General features: G+C 44.8%; 1 protein-coding gene and 1 long non-coding RNA gene across 3 annotated transcripts in view; one reads left to right on the top strand and one right to left on the bottom strand.

Annotated features, from left to right (window-relative positions):
* The window catches only part of CDH6 (cadherin 6), a 105143-nt gene extending 87147 nt beyond the window's left edge, over positions 1-17996 (bottom strand). The window contains exon 1 of one of the 2 annotated variants that reach the window (XM_035567236.2): positions 17830-17996. The gene's annotated coding sequence lies outside the window, so the exon portion shown is untranslated. The remainder of the gene's footprint in view (positions 1-17829) is intronic. The other variant, XM_035567238.2, reaches the window with a different exon arrangement.
* On the top strand, positions 91-6075 carry LOC118258442 (uncharacterized). Its single transcript, XR_004781856.2, has 3 exons — positions 91-349; positions 500-618; positions 5822-6075. It is a non-coding gene; the product is annotated as an uncharacterized LOC118258442 (long non-coding RNA).
* Positions 17997-18054: the final 58 nt, after the last annotated feature.

Raw genomic sequence — 18054 nt, 5'->3', positions numbered from 1 at the left:
CTGCAATATTCAACAGAAAATGCTTTAGGGGTTAGTCATCTTTCTTTAAACCCGTGGCAGTTACGAAGTGTTTTGCCAGCCCTTCTTCAGTGTCTGGTCGCGAACAGACAACAGCAGAAGTTCTGGCAGCCCTGCAGCCCCTTTGCACCAGTACAGCTGAAGCAAGGACAATATGGGCAAGCTGCAAACCTCTCCCAAAAAACAGCAAGGTGTTTGTGCAGAAGTCTAGATGTGCGCTGTCTCCAGTGAGGGACCTGGGTGCATGAGGTTACACAGGGATTATCCTAAAGCTGCTGCCTCCTGTCTTGTAATGTAGTGATTTCCCACCCCAGCACAGCCATTTATTACAGTAAGAACACAATTTAGTATCTCTCTGAACCATTACTACCGAACGTATCGTAATTAGTTTCTGCTTGCGAAGCACTTGGACACGAAGGAACACTGTAAGTGCTAAGTCATTATCATTCACCTTTGCTTAATACATTTCTGGTTTATTTAGCTGCTTGCGACCAAGGAGTCGGCATGTCTTTGGCCAGATTATACATGGATGAAGCCAGTGAGACCATAGGAACAGGGAGATGGAGCCCTGGAATCTGCCTTGCTCCAGAAAGCTGAGAGGTAAGTTTGCTGGTGATTTAATAAATTACTGGTTAGTAAGAAAGTAATAAATTATTGCGATTAAATTAACTGTATTGCCAATCCCACATCTCCAAATAAATCTTGAGTTGGATTGACTTGAAAATAGCTAAGATGATTATTCTTTTATCTTTTCCCCTCAGTAGAGTTTATGCTTTCAAAGCTTTCTTTATATCCAAGAGCTAGATTTTTTTTTTAGAGAAAATTAAAATCCCTGTATAATAATATCTTTATCTTACCAAGTCAGAGCTTTAAGAAAAATGAATGCTTAGAGTGGACAATAAGAAATGGTGCATGCAGGGGATTTGGAAATGAAACAAACACCACCAAAAATTAAAATATAAGGGTCCGATTCGTTGCCACCATTCACATCAGCTGAGAACAATTTCATTAAAATCAATGGGTAAAATCTCAGCTTCTCAAACTCGTGGAAGTTCATTGAAAATGCTGCCAGAATCTCCAGTGGAGAGGGAAGAGCAACATTTCAATGTAAATAAGAGCGAGTGTAGGTCCTGTCATTTGACCAGACTGTCTAAATGACTGAAAACTAGATCATGTCCTCAGGTGTTATAATTTACATGTTTCTGTTTTGTTTTTCCCTTGGAGGAATACTGATTTGGCTGTCTTATGAAATGAAACTTCAGGCTGAATTTCATGTCTAACCTAGACTTCAGTGGAAGAAAAAGATGTCTGTGTGAGATGAACAGCTATATGCATTTTAGATTCATATACATCTATTCCTAAGAGGATAAAACCCATTCTATTTATGAACGTGTATGCCACATGGTCTCTTTTGCAAGCTTATGTTTCTGTTAAGGTGCACATCTACAAAGCATAAATACAGATTCTGCAAACCCCAGTGTGCAGGTTTGCAAACTCCTATCTAAGTGAGTTATCACTGGCTTCATGAAATAACTTCTCCACTGTAATTGAGCAAACGATCTGCTCCAGGGTACAAAGACCTTAAAAGCTGGTGATACAATACTCTTTGTAAAAAAAAAAAAATTGAACTCAGCATGAGTAAGGATTACTTATGAAAAGAAGGACACTGATACTTCAAGCTTAAGTTATCCGGTTCCTTTTCAGAAACTATTCTCTAGTGGGTAGTTGCAATACTGTAGATGTATGTGGTCCCCTCTTTTCTGTTTCCCCTCCATCACAGGAGATGTTACAAGTCAAGGTTTTAAAATTTAAACACGTGGCCAGAATGTATCGGGTATATCACTGCAGATCTTTCACTGCATGACTAGAGTGTGCGAAAAGTTAATTCCACCCTGAGATAAGAGGCTGCCCTGCCTGTAGCTCTCTGCAGATATGAGAAAACAAAAGCTACGGCCTCTCTGAGTAACTCAGTGTGTTGTACAGGGGTCCAGAGGTTCAGGAATCCTTTCTTTGCCTGACTCCATGGCAGATCAGTTACTCTGGGATGAGCATTTATTCTTTTTTTTTTTTTTTTTTTTTTTCAATCTTGTTACTGATGCAGTCCTTCTGCAGTGTAGACACTTGACAGCTGTGGAGGCTGAAGACCTTTATTTATCCACAGAACAGATAGTGGATAAACAGCAGCAAAGAAAGTTTCTGCAGCTCGACAAGGAGCCTCACACCTGTTCTGCAGGGACCGTGCCTGGGTGCTGGCTAGCAGTGCTGCTCTCCGTGCCACTTCTGCCACTGGCTCATGGGCCAGTGCCACTGAAGGTCTCAAGAGATGATGTTGTTAATACATTATTTATTTTCCCTCTATGAAAGGGAATGAAACTACTTGTTTTGCTTACACAGTCCTCTGAAGAGTCATTAGGTGGTACTGATGGTGCTTTTGACTGCTGGCATCTGTTCTAGCTGGGTTTTGAGCAGGGGCCTTGAAGGTAGAGGGCTTTCAAAACCCGTCTGCTTGCCAATCCCCTGAGGTATCCCGGCTATGTTGATATCAACATACTGAAAGATGTGTGATACCAGCCAGCAAGCCAGGTGCTCCCAGTGGCAGAGTAATAGTTTTATTGAAAGAGACAGGCATGTGAGGGTGAGATGTGAAGTAAAGATGCAAAATTTATCTTGCAAGGCCTTTTAAACACTCTCACTGAATTATGTTTTTCAAATAGCGTTAGTTAAAAGCTTTTGGAGAGTGTTCTGTGCTGTTCCCACATAGCCCTCCCCCAGAGGCATCTACCAAACCACAGCATTGTGGGGAAAAGACAAATGCTATGAGTCTCTCTCTTTCTTTTTGAAAAAAAAAAGAAAGCAAGCATTTTAAAGGCTGTTAGAAGGAAATATATTCTTTACAAATCCATTTAATATGGTCCAAAAGTGTCATTCTGCATTTCTTTCCTTGACAGTCCTGTTTTGCTTTCAAGTGCCAGTGGCCTGCATGGTAATGGTGCACCATGAGCCAGGCTGTCATCACACGCTCCTCATCCTGAGCAGAACACAGGTCAAAATGCAAACTCCTATGCCCAGAAGAACTGTTTTTTTTGGGTTTGTTTTGTTTTGTTTTTCCTGATAGAGATAAAATCCCACAGACAATCAAAATGTCCCTTCTGGTATGAGATGCTTCCACATCCTTTTCCCTCTTTGTTTAGGGCTTTTAAAGAGATCATTTCTGCAGGACCTAGGGTTCAGCCTCCTATTTTTATCACAGCATCCACGCTTCTGGCTTTGCATGGTCAGGGTTAGAGCTTAGAAAGCAAAGCTGAGTATTTATATTGCAAGGTATGTGAGTTGTGTCCAGAGCCAAGTACTCAGGAGTACAGAAAGCTTGCAGTTTGAAGGTATACACCCTGTTCTGCACAGTGGACAGCAACCAGAAGGCTGCCTCCGTGAAAATGTACCCCTGCCTTTGGCATCCATTCAGTCAGGCAGAAGCAGCACATAGCCCAAGTGCTCCAAAGCATCCACTGCCTTGTGGTCACAGAGGCTAATTCATCAGATAGTAAAGGTGATGACAGTTCCTTAAAGTTACTTGAGATACGCGTGGATTTACTCCAATTGAGGACTTGGCCCAGATTTTTTTTTTTTTGGTCCTTTTTTAATGCATTAGCAGATGGCAAATATGCACTGAACACAGCCAAACTACTGGTTTTTGAGGGCAATGACTGCTTGCAATGCTAATTTGGGGTTTTATGTTTATGCAAGCTAACCTGAAGGGACACATTTCAGAGCTGGTTTGAAGCAGCAGAAAGACTCAATCTGCAAAGTGCAGAGCTGGGTATCGGTAACCCATTTAAAGCTGGGGTGTGGATGCAGGGCTGTCTTTGTACTCATTCTGAAGAGATTCAGAAAATAAGGTAGGAGGAGATGTTAAGAGGTCACCTACTTCATGCATTTCCCTCATTCATTCATGTCAAGATGAAATCACTTGCACAACATGGACGTTAGTTCAAGTCTCCAAACACCTTCATCGTGTGAAGGTATTTGACTTTATGGTTTGGATTCAGGCCAGCTGACACTCCACCACAGGCTGATAACCACATGTTCTTCTAGAAATGACATCCACACGAGAAAAATTTAAGTGCACTGGTGTGTGGTAGAACTTCATTAGTAATCAGCATCTAAAGGTAGACATTTAGAGAGGTGTATAAAAGAAACGTTCCCTGATTTTTTTTTTTCATCTAGCAGTTCTTTTGACCCAAACACCATGTCTGTGACTGCAAACTGTGCCATTCTACTGCAGACTGATGTACAGCAAAGCCAACATTTCCCACAAAACTTTGTTACTGTGGAAAGCAACCCAGTATAACCCTAAAATACCTACTGACCATGGTTGGACATTTTACTGTCTAGTTCAGACCGTGCAGCCATGCAATAGGAAAGAAATAGGGTTTTATACATTCTGGGGAATGATGATTAACAAAATAAAACAGCACAGGGCATTTTTTTTTCTGGACACAGTTCCATCTGTGAATACAGTAGAAAGACGTGTGAAACAGGGCAGAATTTGTCCAGAAGACCACTGAGGCTTCTTCATGTAAGATGTTCTTGTGCATTACTTTCAATATATTGCATTTTTTTCATGTCTGATTCATTTAAGGGAACCAATAAGCCATCTTTGATGTTTAATTTACACATCTATAACAGGGTAGAACTTGCTTAGCCACTCTGTTCTAATATGATTTGCTGCAAAGCTAGCCACAGTTTGGTCAAATACTCCTACAACCAAGACTGATTTCTTTGAACATATTTGCCAGCTGGGACTCTGTTAGGTTAGCGCAGTGCTTCATGCAATTAAGAACTGTGGGGACTAATGTAAGACCAATAAATAATAATATGTTGTTGTAGAATACTTTGGATAAATAATTCATTCCACAGATTAAATATGAACTGTTTGCTCATGCTGTTTGCTGTGTCACTGGCCACAGAAGTCCAATGACATTGCTTCTGCTCTTGGGCTGCATGGTTGAGGATTTTTCATGGGAGAGAGTGAAGGGAGCTCAATGCTCTCAGTTCCTGGGCATGTCCACTGTTGATAATTTATTTATGCATTTTCTTCTGCTTTCTTGGACCAGTTTTTCAGCTCACATTTATCATTACATCTCCCCAGAAGTCAAAGGAATAAGATTCATTTGTCCTCTTTTGACTGAGAATGTGACTAATTAAAATTTCAGCCAGAAATGTAGGATAGAAACCTTGAGTGTCACTAATCCCGAATCTAAGGGACTTACTCCTCACAGATACTGCTTAGTCCCTGATTCAGCACAATCTTTTGAGCATTTGCTTAAATCCCACTGACAGTAATGGCCCACAAGCACACGCTGAATGCAAGCACCACAGGAAAACGTTCTGATTGCACTTCTCAGACTTCTCCTAACACCTTGAAATGTGAATACAGCCCTAAAACTGAAAGTTAGTTTGTCACAACCTGAAAAGCCAGGCATATGAGAGATCTTCCTCTGAATGTGTTAGTGCTTGTTTTTGCTTTGAAGAACCAGCAGTTTTCAGATTATGACTCCAGTATTTTAAAGTTTAAAGCCCTCGAGTCCAAGACAAAAACTAAGCTATCGATTAAAAGAAAAGCCATGGAGATGTTGAGAGTTCAAATAAAGCAATGAAGATGCTTAAATACCAGCATTTCTTTTGAGCCTTTTAGTGTCTTACTGACTAGGGAAACTCAAGAGGACAAGAATCACATCTTCCTTGCTGTGAACCAGTGGAGCTCGTAGCCCCTAGTTGACAATCTTTTCCCTTAACTCTACAGGCTATGACCACCACATCTAACCCTTGGTGAAATGAGTGTTAAGTCCGCTGAAGAGTAACAGAAATGGAAATAAACAGAGGGGAAAAAAAAAAAAGAAAAAGAAGAAGATATGCCATACAATTTCCTGAAGCAGCTGAACCTGGAGAGGAAAAAGTCAAAGGGAACGTTAGGTCAATTTGAAAATAGAAAGATAACAGAACAGACTGTTGTTGTTATTTTCTATTCGAACATTAAAATAAATAAATAAAAAATAGCCTTGCCTGCAGTGGAATGAATTCCACTGTGTTGCACTAAGGTGCATGTCTTTGGCCTGCCTTTGTGAGCGAAGTTTGGCCAGCAGAGATACTGGTATGTACTCGCCTCCCCCTTCCACCTGGTAGCATCCTTCTTCCTGGGCTGCCTCTGTTACAGCAGAAATCGACAGCTCCTGCTCCACTGCTTCCCAGAACACAGCAGCAGGATCACCCCCTGCCTTCTCTGCTAGCAGAGGCTGCCCAGCAGTAACCTAATAAGCAGGGCAGAGAGGCTCATCGAAAAACATCACTGAGAAAGAGATACAACTAGTTGCATCAAATAAATGTCAAAAAAGAAAATTCTTCTCTCTGAGAAGGTATGTCAGGCAAGCCTCAGTCGTGTATATCTGGATTTCACCCTCTAAAGTAACATTAGCTGGACAATGTTCAGCTCCTAGGCTTGCAGATCTCAGCCTGACTCTACCATGTGCCAATCCCTTCCATCCCAGTGGACTTCAGGGGCAGTGAAAAGCAGCTGAGCCCAGCAAGATGCAAAATCCATCATTTTGCAGGATGAGACCCATCACATGACACAGGAGGCCAGCTTTTCCTCTGACGTGTGTGAGGGGATGAGGTACGAAAAGATGAGTACAACAAACTGGTGCTGGCAGTGCTCACACAAGCAATGTTTCTGAATCAGCAATGGTAATAATAAAAATAATAAATAATGAAAATGTAAACCTGGGTAAGGTTTCTCTTAGATGCAAATTAAGATTTAAATATAAAAATGATAGGCTTGTGCTAATCCTTCTTAGGAAGTCATAAATTGTTAATCAGACCCTAGGCGGTGTTGTTTAATACCAACTTTAATAAAATAGCTGCCTGAAGCACAAAGACAGTTGGGATCCTGACTCTAAAACTTTGGTAGCATCATCCACATTTTTGTAGCCTGAGGCTCTTATACTACTATTGATACCAACTCCTTTGAAATATGTTCATTTTTTAGGCTGCTAAATTATTAAACACCTTATTAGTAGAAAGATTAGATGGAAGAGAAGCCATCTCTGTATGACGGAAAATGGATTGGAAGAGGAAGAAAAAGTTGAGGGAATATTTACATAAAAGATACAGCTCTGTTGTTGATATACAGAGGTAATCCATAATCCATAATTCATTTAAGAAATGAACCCATCAAATTACATCACAATGGATGACAAATTGCTACTGTTGAGCTATCCTATGATAAATTACACAGAATCATTCCTGTCAGAGTAAAACTTGTCTGAGATTGAGAAAGCAAAGTCACTAGAAGGTTCTTCCCCTTGTTGTTTCATAGGATCTATATCACACACAGTGTTTCACATTTCCATCACACACTTTGGTGGCGTAGCAAAAGTTCCCTTGTACGGGGTAACCCCAAAGTCTACCAAGTTAAAACTATTTTGAAAATCATGAGAAAGAGGAAAGGCAGGAGAAGGAGAAACGTTTCTTCTCTATTCCTTATCAATACTTGTCAGTCAGGTGAACAGATCTTTAGACTCAAAAAAAAAAAAAAGCAAAAAGCAGTTACATCCTTAAGTGCAATGCTTTCTCCCTGTATGTCCAGAGCAGCTTGTTAGCATGCTAATTGTTTGGTTTAATATGCAACACAGAGCAAACATGCTACTTTGAAGTGCTTATTCATGATGTCGTGGATATTAGTGTATATTTCTTAATTACACAACAGGACAATCTTTTCCCCCTTCAACCTACACTTTCTGTTGCTCTGATTGGTTTCTCTAACTAGCCAGAATAATCATTTTGCCACACAGAAGCAGATAAGGAAAAAAAAGTAAACAATTTTAAAAGCCATTTTAATTTAATAACAAATTGGGAGCTGTACTTTGTGTTAAATTAGCACTGCAAGCCTCATAGTAATTCAAGGCAAGCTTTCTTGTTCGTTACTGCTTAATTAATCAGTCCTGTTTCCATCTAAATGAAAAGTTTTCTCTCTCTCCCTATCATCTCTAATATCTCATTTCAGGCAGCACATCAAGTTAATCTTGCTTACATTAGCAACTTATTTTGAATGGCTCAGCTCAGTTATTTACAGTAATTCATCCCATCCCAGCTTGCAGCTGAATCCTACTTGGGCTCTGCTCCACTCGGACGGTCACAGCCCCTGGTACACCAGCAGGTGCAGAGCAAGCTCACCCAGCCCCGTGACACAACGTGTGAGGATAGAGACCTACTTCCAACGCATTGATGTCTACTGAACTTTTGGCTTCCTGATGTGTCTTGTCTTCCCAGAGGCAACATGCAGAGAGCTGGGCGAAGGATCATTTTGTTATAAAACAACAGATGAGCATGAAACAATCCGATAGAAGAACAGAAATAGGGAAGGGAAGGAGAAAATAGGAAGTTGGGTGGTGCCTGGAAATACGTCCTCATCACCCTTTATACAGCACGTCCCATAAACAGAGCTGGAATAAACATGAGTCTTGCACTACCATCAGTGGTACGTATAAAAAATAACAAACCTTAATCCATTTCCCCTTCAAAGGAGGTGAAGAATGGGACTTTAAGGAGCAGCTGGCTGAGTGTTTCCTTCATGTGCTCACCTCACCATTCACAGAGCTGAAAGCTGTTGCCACAGCCATAATATACTACTTTCTGTCACCGCCATAGCCAACTACACTAAGTTTGGGAATTAACAAAACACCCCCGGTGTTTTGGATTGCGCTGACCTGGCCCCGGCCAACCACTTTCTGAAGCTATGACCTCTGGTAGCCCTCCAGTCTGTGCGCCCACTGTTTCTAGGTTCAGCCTCCAGGAGAAAGTTTTCTGGTTGTCTCCTGCAGCTCAGATGCCTGCCAGGGTCAGGAGGGCTGCTACAAATCCCCTTCCCTCTTCAGGCAGCACTGCTGCTCCAGCAGCTCCGTCCCCGATGACCCGGAGAGGTAACTGATACTTGCTGGGGTGAGGGCTCGAAACTAAATCTGCATCTGAAGTGCTTGAACCACGTGAAGGCTGCTTTTAACGCCAGTTTGGCCAAACATAAATGCTTCTGTAATACACACAAAATATGCTTAATTAAACGAGCCATTCCAAGTGGACAAAAGCTGTCCCCGAGTAACCCCGGTATTTACTTTTGCTCCTCCAAGATCCAGGATGGTATTTCAAGAGGAAACAAGGATGTGCAGTATTTTTTAATCTCCTAGGTTTGCGACAACCAGCTTCTGACCTTACAATTACCAGCCTGGTTGAAATTACAACCTGTTGCTAAGGAAAACTCTATCATACCTTAAAGTAGCTGTGATATCAAGTAGCTTTGAGATATCTGTCAAATGGATTGCAGGAGATTAATGGGGAGCCGTTTTAGAAATCCTGTAAAAGACAGCCTAAAATGTTAAAATATGATAATACATTTCATTTAATAACAATATAAATTCTGTGCTGAGAAAAGTGGGAGCTTTTTTTTTTTTTTTTTTTTTTTAAGAGGAAGAGAAATCCTTTCTACAAATCAGAGCGCACAGTTCTGTTTCTGACAGGAAACACTGCTCTGAAATGCGCTGAATTTCAAAGCTGCTTGAGATTAGATTGTCTGTGGAATTGTGCTGATGGCTGTAAATATTCATAAATAAGATGCACTGGGCCAGCATTTTCCCTTCAGATGTGTATGCACTTTCTCTTAAGTACAGACAACCTGAAGGCACAGGCACCTGAAGGAAAAGTTTGAGCTAAGCGTTGGCTTTAGAGGCACGACGCTCGTGCAAAGGAAAGATGCTCCTGCTACATTCAGGCATCCCTGCTCTGCATCCACCCCGACTTCCCCTAGCCACCGGTGGAAGCAGCAGCACAGCAGGGAACCCAGCTCCACGCTGTGTGAACGAGCCAGGGCCATATCACTTACTGAAGGGAGGTCAGTGGGAAATGATGATCATTCCTCACTCAGTGGTTTCCACCCGTACTTTTCCTCATCTGCTGTTTAGGGACACCAAGTTTACAAATTTTCAGAGGTCACCCTTTGGTCAGCACTGAATTAATCAGGGAGCTGTAAACACTGCCTTACAGGATCCTGACATCTTGATCCAGGAAGGCACTTAGGAATCCAAACAGTCTTGTGGACTTTGGTGCAGTGTGGTGGTATGTTTAAAAGTAAACATGTCTTTAACAGCTTTCTGCTCTGGGACCAGGTATGATAAGGCAGAGAGAGAGAAGAGCACTGCTTTGTTTATAGCAGAAATAACTTGGCAATTATCAGCGGTGAGAAGGGAAGTACAGTAGCAGGACATTCATATTATTTAGACTTAAATGGAGTTTAGATGAAATACAGAGTTTTATAAAAGTGGTTGGCACAGCACAGATTGCTTAAAGGGATGTGGCTGGTGGACTTAAAAGTTGCTTCTGCATCTTTTTCCCTTTCAGCAGTGACAGCTAAATTGAGCACCAATTTCACAAAAGGAATTTGCTCTCTGAAAGGGATTCTAACTCCATATATTCTTGCTCTGTGATCTCCCAGAGCACTCTTCGCTGTGTGAAAATGAGGAAATAGGCTCTCTTGAATCCTTACAGTGGCTGCTCCGTTTGTAAGGCCAGCTCCAAAAGCATTAGGGCACAGTGGGTTGCACGCAGCTCAGAGCCTGGTGCTCTTTGGATCAGACCCCACCATATAGCTTGCAAATTCAAGGCATCTTTTTTGTGTGCATGTCTTCCTGCCTCTCCCTCTATTTATTTACTCCAGGCCAATTTACTCCAATACCCATGGCAGGGGTGTTGGTGTGCGCCATGTCCTTATTCAGGTAACTTTCCTTTGGCTCACCTTCATAGCTATGCGCTAGGAATACTGCTCCTTAGATGTTTACAAAGCAGGGGTGCTTTGAAATGAATTCCTACAGGCACAGAGGTGAAGAAGAGAGTGGAGCATGACCTCTGGCTGCCCCAAGCCACAGGCAGCAGCATGCAGAAGAAGCAGCTTTTTATGAGACTTCTTTATCCCCTCCTGTCTCACAGGCATAAGTAGGTGGGAATGGACAAGGCAGGGAATGGCAAAGAAACTCTGTGGCTGCTCCAACCAGGCCAATGCGGAGAGGAAGGTCATCTCCACCTTGCTTAGGGACAGCTCAGATTACTGTCCCCTGAGGATAAAATATTCAGTCTAGTCCCAGACTGCTCTGGAGCTACCCAGCCTCCCCCTTCCCCTCGGCACAGAACATGACTGAACAAACAAGCAAAAGACATCCAGAAAGTCCTTTGGGAAGAGAGCGTCAAAGCGGCTACAAGGAGTCCTTGAGAAAAATAATTGGCTTTCTTCTGGATGAAAAAAGAGACCCAAATCTGTTTTTTTTTTTTTCCCCAGCCATTCTTTGATCAGCTCCAACAACTTGAGTAAGCAGCAGAGAGGTGGGAGGGTTGACTGCAAGCTGCACTCGCTGTAGATCCTGGTTCAGCATCCCTGCTGTGCTGCGGACTCCTGGCGTGACCTTGGGCAAGCCACTCACCTCCGCTGTGATCCGCTTCCCCCCTCCATAAAACAGGGCCAGCTGCAGAGGCCAGCCTCTCTGGGGGCTGCGTGGTGAAGACGCGTATTTTTAGAGACGGTGGAACACTCAAATAGCTTTTGAGTGAAGGCCCCATGTAGATCGACGACGCCTTGTCCCTTGTGTGGAGCAAGACCACCAGACATCCACACAGCATCTCACAATGGTAAAGTGCTATTTTTGTGACATGATACTATAAGCTATTTCGCTTTCTTTTTGTCTGTGAAGATGCTTTTGTCAAATAATGATTGCCAGACTAATGACACCCTAAAGTTACAAACCACCAGGCACTCAAAGAGAATCAATTCAGCAAGGAAGCTGTTTTCACCTGAATGCTTAGGACAAAACTTAAAGCAACCATGCTTTTAATTGTTATTTTTGTTAATGTAGTGGAACTCGGGGGGAAGAGGACACATGGATTTCCTTCTAAGCGAGAGGGCTTTCCCTTGGGCGAGAGCATCAGTACAGAGGTCGGTCCCTGTGCCACTTGGTGTCCGCACCCTGCTGGGACCTCATGGGGTGTGTGGTCTCCCACCAGCCGCCTGTCCCACGTGCAGAACAAACCTGGATTCCCACCTCCTTCGAGAACCCACTGCTGGGTTACCATCAGAGGCAAGTATTTATTTGAGCCTGGTCCCACCAAAGCTGGGCTGGATGCTAATGGTAGCATTGATTGAGCAGCCTTCGTGCTTATAGGAGCTATTCACTGACGATTGAGAGGCAGCAGTTAGGGAGAAGGCATCTCTGTCTCACACCCAGACCAGCATGCACTTGCAGTACCTGGGGAAACGACTTGTTTTTAATTTCTGTGCTAATTTCCAGTTCCTGCTGACCCTTCTCCTAGGTGCTCCTGCTCTGGTTCCGTGATTAGATGTAGAAGTGGGAAAGAAACACTACCTATTATCTTGCAGGCGGCTGTAAACATTACAGCAAGATAATGGAATTAGTTTAGCTGAGAGGAATTAAGGTACCCAGATAGGACGGAACCGATCCCATTCATAAAGTGCTCTCTTCTGTGTGCTGCGATGTGTCATTAGGGTAGAGCTGTGGGGATACAATGGGTATTTATGTTGCAAATCAAATCCAGTAGTCACGTTCTGGCTATAAGCGAGCACTTTCTGAATATATAGAAATATATATGTATATCCTGGCAAGGCAGGCTAATTAATCCATAAAATATCTGCCCGCAATGCCAGAATGATGCCATTATTGAGCAGGTTACTTAAAACATAGCAAGGTTGGCACCGTTCCTGAGCGCAACCAGATGGAAGTGTGTCTGCTCTTTGCGTGTGTGCTTGGTGGAGAGGACGGCATGGGGACTGCGTCTTGTGGCTGGGGTGAGATGAAGCCGTGTCAGTGCAATGGTGGATGTCGCAGCACAGTTTCGAGGGCTCTGGCACCGTCACAGTAAAGCAACCACTGTGTCGATTCCAGCTTCTTTTTGGGGGCCCAGCACCGTAACTCATGGAGAACCCCACGCCAAATGCACCTTTTCTGCACTGGCAGGGCCCACAGGCTCCCCACCACAAAGGCACGGTCTTTCTTCCCCACCAGCATTGCCCCTTGCCGCTGTAAGGGGGCTGCAGCTTCAGGGAAACTGTTCTGGTTTGCTTTGGAAGAGGGAAATACTGAGAGGGGAGGGCAGCTTCATAGGATGGGACGTACTGACCAGCCACGTTAATTCACTCACTCTAAAAAGAGTCCTGAACTACAGTTATGCTGATTTCTTCAGGGAATGCCCCTGTTAACAAACAAAAGCATAAATACAAATATTCACAATATTTGTTTGGGCCTTTCAGTGCCAAGCACACAGCCAGGAAAATAAATAAAGTGAGAGACGATGTTGGCAGCCAGCCACACCTGGAGTAAGTACCAGGGATGGTCATGGGTGCAAGGCTGGAGAAGGCTGCCTGAATTAGGGAGGGGAAGCCACTGGTGGGCGATGAGGATTGGGACGCACAGCAGTGCCCTAGGGAGGCTGGGGAGCCTGAGGCTGGATGGACCCCCAGCAGATATGGGGCAGTTGTTTGGGAAGGGTGAGAGAAGCTCTTAGGGTGAGATGTACAGCAAGAAGAACCCACACCGATGTGAGGAGGAGCACTCAAAAAAAAAAAAACTGACTTAAAAAACGCTTTTATGCAGCACTTTCTCCACCTAGCTCTCCTGCAGTGTCACTCACAACGCGACCCCGAGAGGACGACTTTTTCTGTCACTTCCCTGGTTAGCATAAGGCTGCTGGTGTTTTGCATTTGTTATGCATTCTTCAAGGGTGTTTTTAAAACTCAAACAGGGACTACTAATCTGCCCTGTACCTTTTGTTAAGCAAATAGAGACAGAAAGCAGCAGAGTTTAATCACGCTAAATGTCCCCTCTGCATCTCTCCTCTCCCCATCCTGAACGAAAGGAGCCGAGATGTCAAGACATCTCCCTTCATTTCTCCAGCCCCCTTGGAAAGGGCTGCCATGACTAAGCAAGCAGCACCAGCGAGCAAGCTGCTGCCAGATTTTATCTCCACCAGAGCACATTCGGGCACTTAGGCTGCAACTCGAACCCCGCATAGAGTCCACAGAAGAGATTGGGTTCGGCAGCACGCGGAGCCGTCTGCTGATGGGGGGCTCGCCTCCAAGGTTTCTGTTGGAAAGGAGCTGAATTTGGCCCCCAGTGGGGGTGAGGATAACCACAGCTACGGTTATCTGCCTTGTTTCTGAGAGCTGGGAACCAAAGTAATTTACCAAAGTAATTATTTAGAAACAAAGCAAAAAGAAGCAACCCCCCAATGACTCCAAGCCTTTGAAGAAAGCAGCACGGTTGGTGCAGCTAGCGGTGTCTTGAAGGGGTTAATTAAGAAGTCTTCCTGACACCCAGCTCCCAACGCGGGGCCTCTCCATGGCATTTCCTGCACACGCACGATAATCAAAAGATACTGAAAACCAATTCTGTTTTATTCTGTTATAATTGCAACGGAGCCACCAGAGGAATTGCAACCATTATGCAGGATGAGGCACCATTGCAGTGGGGCCTGCTGTTTCCAACGGATTTTACCCACTCGTTCTTATAGATTTCAGCTACCTTTCATTTCAGTAATTAGCCACCATTTCCAAGGAGATCCATAAGCAATTTCCTGCCCATCTTGAGCCATACTGCTACGAGATTGCACTAGCAACTGAGCAGAGTTTAAAAGTAGTCAACGAAGGGCAGACAGCATGCTAAAAAGTCAAGCAAGAGATGGATGCCACCATTTAACAGCAGAGAAATGTCGATGCCCTCCGGATCTGCTCAACCACTGCAAAAGGCACAGGCATCCGCTGGAAACCCAACGGCGATTCCTTCCCAACCCCAATTTTTGCATTGCAGGAGTCTATAACACCAAGCAGGTCGGCGTGCTGAAATCTTCAGCCAAAGCAAAAATCATGGAGCAGACCCGAGGGGGGACGATCCTGCCCGAGGGACCCGGTGTGCCCTTGGGTCGCCGAGCGGAGGAGCTCAGGTCGGATCTCGGCTGGGGAGCTGCACAGGCACGAACACAACTTCCACCAAGTTTACAATGGGTTCAAGATCTTCAGCAGAAAGGAGCCGGGGGGAGGAAGCATTTTTTAATGCATGTGTTTTGCTTTCAAGGAAGTCTCTCAGCTAAATATTTTTGAAACAGCAGATGGCAAAACGCAAACTTTATGAAAGGGAAGGCTGCCTTGAGCGGCAGGTTACTGCTTGCAGGGGAAAGCTGTGCAAGGGAGGGAGGGAGAGAGGAGTCAGAAGTTAAGATGCATATTTCTAGCTGAACAACTTGGTTGGAAAATGACGACCATGTCTATAAATGTGCTCGTTGGAGTGCTGGCATGGCAATATGTAAGAGCTGTGAACTGGTGTGAAAGCTAAAATACCTAGAGGGACTAATAAGTCCCCATGGGGACCCCAGTTTGCCAGGTCCTTAAATGGCTGCAAAGGATAATTGCAGAGAACTACAACAGGACTGAATCAATGCCACTTTCCCTGAAAAAAATAAAATAAAATAAAAAATGTATTTCTGCCTCTGATTATGTTGCTCTGCAAGGACTGGCTGCCTGCCCCCCTGCCTCCTCCACCTCAAAAGTCAACTGCAAGCCACTAGAAATATGTCCAGAAAGATTATGGTGCAGCTGAAAGCCAGAAGCATATGAGATTATATATTTACCGGTGCCGTGTCAGATAACATCTGAGAAGAGAGGAGAGGAAAAAGGGATTCAGCCCTGCAGTCTTTATTAGCATGTTTGGGCTGTTTAAAGGAGCTATCCAATTGTGCCATTGCTGCCAGGCCTCTAAAACTGTATATATCCATGATAAAGGAATCTACTTGATCTTGATCACAAGCCTCCAAGCCCGACCCGGCTCTCCTGTGACATGCAAACTTATTACCTTTAAACAGGAATTAGAAAAAAAAAAAAAAAAGAAATGAATAGGGATGCACCATTACCCATAGCATTATATTGCTCAGGAACAGATGTTAATCAATTTTATGGAATGCTTTAAGTAATATGCAAGCACTTCTGCACAGAACTGGCTGCGTAATAGAGATTGCAGCCCAGCAAATACATGAGATAAGCCTTTATCTTGACTGGGAGAATTATGCCTATTTTGCTTAAAACCGAAGAGGTCTTCACGTTCGAGCAATTTTATTCCCCCCGAACTATGTTATTTCCAGGGTGCTATTACATACAACCCTATGACAAAAGGGAATGAAAATAACCTTGCTCTTGATCGTGCCATTCTCCTTGCGCATGTGTTCGCACACACAGCCCGTGAAGTGCACATGTGGACGTGTGTGCTGCCCTCGCCGATTCCCGGGGAAACGGGCACAGCTTTCCCCTCTGCTCCGGCTGTGCCAGAAGAAGGGTCAATCAGAGAACGGACTGACCTTACGCTCGGTAAGTAATTTTTGCTACAGAGCCTCCCCATGCAGTGCTAACTGAACTTTGAAACCTCACATCGTGTAGAAGTAGAAGGAAAAAGATGCCCCAGCCTCTGGATTTGTATAAAAGTAGCAACTGTGCCATCACACTGGGAGTAATTTTGGTCATTAAGCTTCTTGATCCTTGAATGTCATCAGGAGTTACTTAGGTGACCATCCACTTGCACTTACAAAGTACTGCATTTAACTCTCCATAAAATATGGATTTTATTGCAGCAGTGACAGGACTTCTTCCCACAGCCACTGACCTCTACCGCTATTGCTTATCTCTTGGCTCAACCTTCTGCACAAGCATACACGTAGAGAGTATCCGCACCGTGTGCCGGTGTGCGTGCATGTGGGTGTTACATGCACATGAATATAGAAACAGTTCAATCTATCTGACATACGAAGTGTGTTACCAGCTCCTTAGAAACACTGACAACAACCAGATTCAGCACTTTCTTTCTGTAATTATCCAACTTCTCTCCTATAAAATGCCGCTACGCCTACCCGCTCTCTTTCCCCAGCTCCATCGCTCCCCAGCCTGTGCCTTCCTCAGATGAAGGCTTTCACGTTTGTCAGTGCCGGCAGCGTCCCCAGGTCTGCCCTCTCGGCCCCTTCCTCGCACAGAGGGAGCGCCTCGCTTCAGCTGGGCTCCCCTTTCAGCTCCGCACTTTGCCTCTCCTTTCGCTTCTCATCCGGAGGGTTTTGCCCTGTATCCATTTCCCTGCGACTCAGCAGTGCCAAAAAGCCAGGACAGTTTTTTTTTTTTTTTTTCTTCTCTTTTAATTTTCTAAGTTCTTCTACTGTGTCTCCTCTCCCGGCATTATTCGTGCTCTTATTCTTGTTATTACTGTTCCCACCATTGTTCCAAAGGCACGCCACCCTCCTCCTGCCCTCCCCACCTTCCCGCACCCCCAGCCCCTCGCTGCCCAGCGGGCACATGCCGCATCCCTTCGCCCGGCTTGCGGTGACAGCGTCGTGCCCCCTGCCCGCCCCCAGCCCACCGGGCACAGCGTGGGAGAGCCCCGGGGCTGGGATGGAGGATTGGGGTTGGGATGGAGGATTGGGGTTGGGATGGAGGGTTGGGGCTGGGATGGAGGGTTGGGGCTGGGATGGAGGGTTGGGGCTGGGATGGAGGTGGGGGGGGGGGGGGTAGGAGCCCCTCGCCACCGTACAGCCAACTTTGCAGAATAAGTGCTCCCCCCCCCCCCCCCGCCCCCAAATCCTTGAATTAGCGTTCCCAATAAGCGCAGGGAAAGGGCAGGAGAAGGGGGAAGGCGGCTGGCAGGAGAGGGCGGAAAGTTGCGCGGAGCCCCCGCTCCTTACCGGCACGCAGCGGCGGCGGCTCCCCGGCCCCTGCTCGGCGGCGCTCAGCCCGCCCGCCTCTCTCTGGGGCTGCCGCTCGGCCGGCAGCACTTTTTAACTCCAGCATGCAGGCAGCCCGAGCCGAGGGGGCTCTCCATCTGATTGGTTTCCATTCAGTGCTCCTGATTAATAAAAAAAAAAAAAAAAAAAAAAAAAAAAAAAAAAAAAAGGGAGAGAGAAAGAAGG

This window comes from Cygnus atratus, chromosome 2, assembly GCF_013377495.2.
Source record: "Cygnus atratus isolate AKBS03 ecotype Queensland, Australia chromosome 2, CAtr_DNAZoo_HiC_assembly, whole genome shotgun sequence".
NCBI lineage: Eukaryota > Metazoa > Chordata > Aves > Anseriformes > Anatidae > Cygnus > Cygnus atratus.
This window is presented reverse-complemented; position numbering and strand designations above follow the sequence as displayed.